The sequence below is a fragment of the Bufo bufo genome, chromosome 3, assembly GCF_905171765.1.
Source record: "Bufo bufo chromosome 3, aBufBuf1.1, whole genome shotgun sequence".
NCBI classification, from domain to species: domain Eukaryota; kingdom Metazoa; phylum Chordata; class Amphibia; order Anura; family Bufonidae; genus Bufo; species Bufo bufo.
In genome coordinates this window covers 105,197,405-105,205,941 of record NC_053391.1, presented here as the reverse complement: position 1 = coordinate 105,205,941, position 8,537 = coordinate 105,197,405, and positions in this window count along the sequence as shown.

Below are 8,537 nucleotides of genomic sequence, written 5' to 3'. Positions count from 1 at the left end.
ATCCGTTATACTTTATACTCTTTACTGGTGAATGGAGCTCACAGTGGGTTGCTATTCCATAATATTGAGCATATACAGAGGAAGAACGGGAGATAGAAAAGGGGGGGGGGGGAGGAGGCTGAATTAATGAAATAGCTCTATGATAGAACGATTTCGGAGGGGAGGGGGGGGGGATATGGATTAAGGCTATCCTGTGGTTACACGGCGGTAATTTCTGTAATTAAGCTGAGGTCTGTATTGTTATTTCTTTTAGTTTGGTGTACTTAGTATATAATTAATTTTACTTTTTATTATTTTTCTCTCTTTTATTTGTCACTGTTATGTTATGTTGACTTCTAGATGAAGGCCGTATATGAAAAGCCCTCATTTAGGCCACCTGGACTCAGAGTCTGTAGTCTATGTATCCATCTGGCCTCTTCCTGTAGGAGTTTGATATCTAAATTGCCTCTTCTTGGTCCCAAAGTTTTCTTCTCAAGGCCCCAAAATTTGAGGACCTCCAGATTTCCGCCATGGGCATACGTTATATGCCTATATAATGACGTGTCTTTACCCGTATTTATGGCACTGATGTGACCAGATATTCTTCGCCTCAATTCCTGTGTGGTCTTACCCACATATAATTTAGGACAATTACATGAGGCAATGTAGATAATACCACTGCTCCGGCAGTTGAAGAATTCTCTGATCACATAATCGCGTCCATCTATAGGGTTTTTGAATTTTTTTACTTTGGGTAGGTATTTGCAAAAAGTGCAACTTCCACAAGGAAATGAGCCGGTGATGCTGGATTTTAACCAATTTATGCTTGTCATTTGTCTTTCAGGAAGGAAACTATGGACAAGCTTGTCCCTGATGTTTGGTCCTCTTCTATATGTCACACTGGGATAAGATGGCAGAACAGCTCTTAGTTGGTCATCGCTGGTAAGTACCTTCCAGTGTTTCTTTAGAATCTTCATCACCTGTTGGTTGCCACAATCATAGGTCCCTATGCATCTAATCATTTTGTCTCTTCCTTCTTTTTCCTGACTGTTTTTATAATTTCCAGATATTAATTCATCCCTGTTCATATCCTTAACACGATTAAATGCTTTTTTAAGGCATTTACTTGGGTAACCCCTGCTCCTGAATCGGTTGTAGAGCTCATCAGCCTCTTTCTTGAAAGCCTCTTCAGTGGTGCAGTTCCTTCTGGCCCTTAAGTACTGCCCCACTGGTATTCCTTTTTTCAATGCCACTGGATGCCAGCTAGTCCAGTGGAGAAGACTATTAGTTGAAGTAGGCTTCCGAAATATTTGCGTAAGGATATGGCCATCCATATTCTTCTGAATTAAGAGGTCAAGGAAGCAAATCTGATTGGGATGGATTTCGGAAGTGAAATGCATGCCTATTTGGTTCTGATTTAATCTCTCAACAAAGGTGACGAACTCCTCTTCCCCCCCTTCCCAAAACAACAAAACATCGTCGATAAATCGACCCCAAAATAAAATGTGATTAGTGAATTGTGCCATATTGTCCGTGAAGACAATAGTGTCTTCCCACCACCCTAAAAACAAATTTGCAAATGTCGGTGCGCACGGAGTCCCCATCGCGGTACCCTTCATCTGTTTGTAGAAGGTACCGTTACAGAGGAAGTAGTTGTGAGTTAAGATGAATCTTAACAATGACAAAATAAATAAACTGTGCTCGTGAAAATTGGTGCTCTTGGTATCCAAAAAATGCTTGATAGCCTGGATGCCCAGCTCATGATCTATATTGCTATAGAGGGCTTCAACATCCAAGCTTGCCAGGAGTGTGGATTGAGATAGAGAGATCCCCCTGATTCTAGTTAGCACGTCATTCGTGTCTTTAATATACGAGGGGAGAGAAGACACAAATGGTCTCAATATTTCATCCACATACTCACTGGCAGGTTGGCTTAGAGAGTCATTACCCGAGACTATCGGGCGCCCCGGTATCGGGTACTTTCTCTTATGCACTTTTGGCAGTGCATAAAAGGTTGGAATTGTGGGGCTCTTATTGTATAGAAAATCCAATTCATCTTTAGATATAAGATTATTTCTTTTCGCTGTTCCCAAGATATCTTTGAGATCTTCCAGATATCTCGTTGTTGGATTTTCTTGTAGGGTCTGATATACTTCTTTATCCCCTAATAGTCTATTCACCATACCTTCATAGTCATCCCTGTCCAGGATAACTATGTTTCCCCCCTTATCGCTTGGTTTTACTATTACATCTTTATTAGCCCCTAGTTCCTCCAGAGACACTCACAGTAGCTATCCCCACCTTTGTGCCCCTTCACAGTAATGCCCACCTTTGTGCCCCCTCACAGCAGTTATGCCCACTCTTGTGCCCCTTCACACTAGGCATGTCCTCCTTGTGGCCCCTCACAGTAGTTATGCCCACCTTGTGGCCCCTTCACAGTAGTTATGCCCACATTGTGCCCCCTTCACAGTAGTTATGCCCACATTGTGCCCCCTTCACAGTAGTTATGCCCACATTGTGCCCCCTTCACAGTAGTTATGCCCACATTGTGCCCCCTTCACAGTAGTTATGCCCACATTGTGCCCCTTCACAGTAGTTATGCCCACATTTTTGCCTCCTTCACAGTAGTTATGCCAACCTTTGTGCCCCTTCACAGTAGTTATGCCCACCTTTGTACCCCTTCACATTAGTTATGCCCACTTTTGTGCCTCTCAGTAGCTATCCCCACCTTTGTGCCCCTTCACAGTAGTTATGCCCACTTATGTGCCCCCTCACAATAGCTATGCCCACCTTGTGGCTCCATCACAGTAATGCCCACCTTTGTGCCCCCTCACAGCAGTTATGCTCACTCTTGTGCCCCTTCACACTAGGCATGTCCTCCTTGTGGCCCCTCACAGTAGTTATGCCGACCTTGTGGCCCCTTCACAGTAGTTATGCCCACATTGTGCCTCCTTCACAGTAGTTATGCCCACATTGTGCCCCTTTCACAGTAGTTATACCCACATTTTTGCCTCTTCACAGTAGTTATGCCCACCTTTGTGCCCCTTCATAGTAGTTATGCCCACCTTTGTGCCCCTTCACATTAGTTATGCCCACTTTTGTGCCCCTCAAAGTAGCTATCCTCACCGTTGTGCCCCTTCACAGTAGTTATGCCCACTTTTGTGCCCCCTCACAATAGCTATGCCCACCTTGTGGCTCCATCACAGTAATGCCCACCTTTGTGCCCCCTCACAGCAGTTATGCCCACTCTTGTCCCCCTTCACACTAGGCATGTCCTCCTTGTGGCCCCTCACAGTAGTTATGCCCACATTGTGCCCCCTTACAGTAGTTATGCCCACTTTTGTGCCCCTTAACAGTGGTTATTTCCTCCCTGTGCCCTTTCCAGCTCCATGAAGAAAAAAAAAACACAAAAACTTACCTGCTTCCCACACAGCCAGCAGCACGATGTGCAGCCTACGGGGAGCGCCGGAGATCAGCAGAACAGTGAAGCAGGGAGCGGACGGCTCCCTGCTTCACTATAGAAATGAACTGCCCCCGTGCCCCAGCTGCCCCCCTTCCCTCGCTACATCCCTGCAGTACCAATATATAGGAATGATAAATGCCTCTACTGGGGCACCACTGGTGTATGAAGTAATAGACCTCTCTGATGACTACTGGGAGGGATAGTGCTGGGTGCCATCTGGTGGAGTTCTACTTATAGCTAACCAGCAGATGTGCCATTCAGACTGTAATACAGCCACCTGCAAACACTGAAAGAAAATAACATAGACGCATTGCTTATTTGAAATTACTTGTATGTAGAGTTATTTATTTAGTATCTAAAAAATGTTAGGTTTTAGTAAATTGGTCATAAACAGGGTCCTTATAGCTATTGAATTTTTGCATTGAATATACCCTGGGTCATATACTGGGTCCAGGGTATAGTCTGGTTTAGAGGCGTTATCCAAACATTTAGGAAAGCTGCCAAATATCTGTTTACTGAGGACGAAATTCAAAGTTAAGGTTCTGATTATAGTATGTGTGTGTAAAGATCAGTCTGCAGTATTGCAGTATGTACTGTACTACTGTCAGTCCTTTTATTTACGTGCCCTGCATTCCTGCCTTGAAGGTGGGAATACGGTGCACTATATGGGATCTGATGTTCGAGAGGAATTAAAAAAAATTGTAGAACATGTGGGAAAACAGATGTACAGCGTTTTTCTGTTCACGATGGGGACGCAACCAAATGGAACAGAATGCATTGACAATGAATGGGGACAAAAGTGAAGCGTTTTCCTCCGGTATTGAGCTACTATAACAAGGGAAAGCGCAGGCGTGAAAGAAGCCTTAGAATGTCGTGTCCGAGATTTCTGATGTAATCTTAGAGCAGAGCCAAAGGGGTGAAGAAACTGAGGCCCTTCATTCTGGAAGTCACCATTAGGACTCATGCATACGACATGTATATATTGCAGTCCACAACGAGCGGATCCGCAAAAGATGGGTACCAGCCGTGTGCACCCCGCATCAAGGTGCGGACCCATTGACTTCAATGAGTCCACAAGATGCAGCCAAAGATAGGACACGTCCTGTCTTTTGCGGCATGGAGACACTACCTAGAAGCACACGGAAGGGCTTCTGTGCCACAAAAGATGGACATGGTCTATTTTGGACTGCATCTTGCGGATTGTGGACCCTTTCATATCAATGGGTCTACATCGTGATGCAGGTTGCACACGGCCAGTGCCCGTATTTTGCAGATCCATGGTCCACAAAACAGGCATGGCTTTCATGCACCCTAAGTCTGTGCCTGAGTGTGCAACCCGTGAGCATTGTGAGTTGAAATGGGGCTAGGATCATGTGCCTGGAATCTCCTGGAAATGTCCACTACAGATTTAGGGCTCATGCATCCAGCCGTTGCCCGGAGTGCTTCCGTGGGTTTTCTGCTCGGACCATCGGATGCGGATCGCGGACCCCATTCAAGAGAATGGGTCTGCGATCTGCATGCGGCCGCCCCACGGTTGGTGCCTGTGCATTGCTGACCGCAATTTGCTGTCGACAGCACGGGCTCGGCCAGCATCGGTCGTGTGCATGAGCCCTTACACCAGCAGCAAAATTATCATCAGCCTATACTTGTAATACTCTCCTCTGTGGGCAAGCTGACAGGAAGTAAATATTACCGGATAACCCCTTTAACCCTTTCAGCCCCAGAGGATTTTCCATTTTTGAATTTCCATTTTTCAATCCCTGCTCCATAACTTTAACATTTTTCTGTTCACTTAGCCGTATGGGGGCTTGTTTTTTGTGGAACAAGTTGTAGTTTCTAATGGCACCATTTAATATTGCATATAATGTAGTGTGAAGCTGAAAAAAATAGCAAATGGGTGTGTACGGCCTCTCCCATGTGCAGTAAAACGACCTGTGCCCTTTATTCTTTGGGTCAGTACGATTACAACGATACCACAATTAAATAGTTTTTTTTGTGTTTTAATACAAAAAAATAAAAACTTTGGGATTAATTTTTTCTTTTCATCACCATAGTCTGACCCTAATAACTTTTTTTTTATACTTGTATCTATGGAGCTGTGTGAGGGCAAATTTTTTGTAGTTTTTATTTATACCATTTTTTTTGGGGGGGTGGGGGGGACTTTGGGAGGTGAAGTGATGAAAAAAATGGCAAATTGGTAATTTTGATTTGTTTTTTTGGCATTCCTGGTAGTGGATAAATACATTTATATTTTAATAGTTTGGGCATTTTGGGATGCAGTGATGCCTATGATGTTTCATTTTTTATTTTAATTATGGGGAAAGTGGGTGATTTGAACTTTTATAATTTTGAAAACTTTTTTTATTTCACTCTAGGTGACTATAAGAAGCAATTATTAAATTTTTTCTCCCTTACCATTGCCATTGCAATTCTTTGCAGATTCACTATGTTCCTATGGAGTCCTCCCATCTGCAGGGCTCCATATGAACTAAAACTACAATAGCATGGGTTTCTTCAGAGAGACCCTGGCTGTCGCAGACAATGAATGGCACCCCTGATTGCTGAATGAGGGACCCGTTCAGGCCCTGGTAATGCAGCACTCCCGGGGGAAGCAGCCTTAGATGCCATAGTCGCATTTAATCATGGCATCTGAGCAGCTAAACGTCTGCAATCAGCTCTGTTGCCGATCACAGCTATTAGTCCCGGGTGTATACTGTTTGAAACAGCAGAAAACCTGCAGCTATGGCACCCACTGCGTTCATCTTTAAATACCTGACTTCCGCCATACATGTATGGTGGCAATTGAGAAGGGGTTAATGAGAGGAATTGTTATAAAATAATAAAAGATTTTTACTCACTGGTTAAATCCCCCTGCTGTTCCAGCGCTGCTGCTTTGGGCCTCCCCACCACTCCGTGTTTATTTGGCTGCAGCAGTGATATAATCACTGGCCTCATCGGCATACAGCACAAGTCTGCTGAGGCCAGTGTTTTACTGCAGCAGCCACTTAGGGAATATGCTATGTCATCGCTGCTGTGGTCCCTAAAGACACCTATCAGTCGGACCTCCACTAATCTAACAAAGGATAGACCATCAATATTTTGAAGTAGTAACCGCCGCTGTAATAGTATGGCGGAAGTCGGGTCTTTAAAGATGGTGCCTGCTCGCAAGTGCAGCAGGTGCCCTGGTCGCTTGGTTTCTACTGTTTCATACAGCAGACATCCGGGCTAATGTCTGCCATCCGCGGTAATGCTGAGTGCAGGCATTTAACCCCTCAGAAGCAGTTTTGCCCTTGGGGATCTAAAAGAAAGTAGAAAAAAAAAAGTAAAAACGTTTAAAAAAATATAAGAATTAAAATCATCCCCTTTCCCTAGAATAAAAATAAACAATGAAAAGAATAAACATCATTGGCATCGCTGCATGTGAAAATGCCCGTTATTAAAATATGAAAATAATTATCCTATACAGTGAACAGAGTAATAGAAAAAAAAACATAAAAATGGTAGATTTGTCATTTTTTTCACTTCCCAAATTTTAGAAAAAATAAGTCACTTCACCCCCCAAATTTTTTTTCATAAAAGTGACCATAAAGTCACACAAACCCCAAAATGGTATAAATAAAAACTACAGCTCGTCCCGCAAAAAATGACACACAGCTCTGTAGATACAACTATAAAAAAGTTATAGGGGTCAAAATATGGCAATGAAAAAAAAAACAAAAAAAAAAACAAGCCCTAAAAAAAATAGCTATGGCCCTGGGAAGGCAAGGAATGAAAAATAAAAACACAACAATGGAAAATCAAAGTTATTGTGTTAGCTTTATGTGCAAATACATCTAGTGCTCACTAGAGGGCACTCAGAATTAGTACACCAAATGCATAGCGCTCTGCCATAAAGAAAAGTTACTATTTGTTTTTACAGTATTACTAAGAAATGGCTGTGATTGGGGAATAAGGGGAGAAAACGATATTGTGAAGTAACAAAAATCTAATATGAAATGTCCAGAGGCTACCACAAACATCATGAGATAATAGATATTCCATTATTTACTGACAATAATGTCTGTAAAGCGATGTGGAAGTGACTAAAATAAATAAAAACTTTTTGAGGTTTGTGGCATCACAGCATCGGTTTCATTTTAGGCATATATAAGGGTCAATTCACACGTCCACAGAATGGGTCCGCATCCGTTCTGCAAATTGCGGAACGGGTGCGGACCCATTCATTCTCTATGGGGCCAGCAGAGATGCGGACAGCACACAGTGTGCTGTCCACATCCGCATTTCTGGAGCGCGCCCCCGATATTCCGGTCCGCGGCTCCGGAAAAAAATAGAGCATGTCCTATTCTTGTCCGCAATTGCGGACAAGAATAGGCAGTTCTATGGGGGTGCCGGCCGGATGTATTGCGTTCAGCCTTTCCGTTCTCCTGTTCCATTATAGGTGCAGGAGAATGGAAAGGACGGATTCGGCACATAACTGAGTCCAACGGAGCCTACGGGCTCCACAGACTATAATGGGGTCCCTTAGGTTTCCACTCAGAGAAAGATTTTTGTAGTAGAGACAAAAGTTGTGCATGCAGGACTTTTGTCTCCGCTTCAAAAATCTTCCTCTACGCGGAAACCTAATGGATACGGAAAACATACGGATGCATTTCCGTATGTGTTCCGTTTTGTTTGCGGACCCATTGACTTGAATGGAGCCACGGAACGTGATTTGCAGGCAATAATAGGACATGCTCTATTTTTCAAAGGAACGGAAACACGGAAATACGGAAACAGAATGCATATGGAGTACATTCAGTTTTTTTTCCGGAACCATTGAAATGAATGTTTCCGTATACGGAATGCAAAAAACGGCCCGTAAACGAAAAAAAAAGCGGTCGTGTGAAAGAGGCCTTATTGGCAGATCACAACGTTTTTCGGGAGAGCTCCTCTTCTTCACGTACAGACTGTTTATACAGTACATACAGAATACACTAGTACAGACTTATATGGTCTAAAAAAAAGCCCAAAACAGGGGGGGGGGGGGGGGACCTTACATGCCCAGGTAACAACCTGGTGATAAAATGGTGATCTTTATTCAAAATATAAATAACAA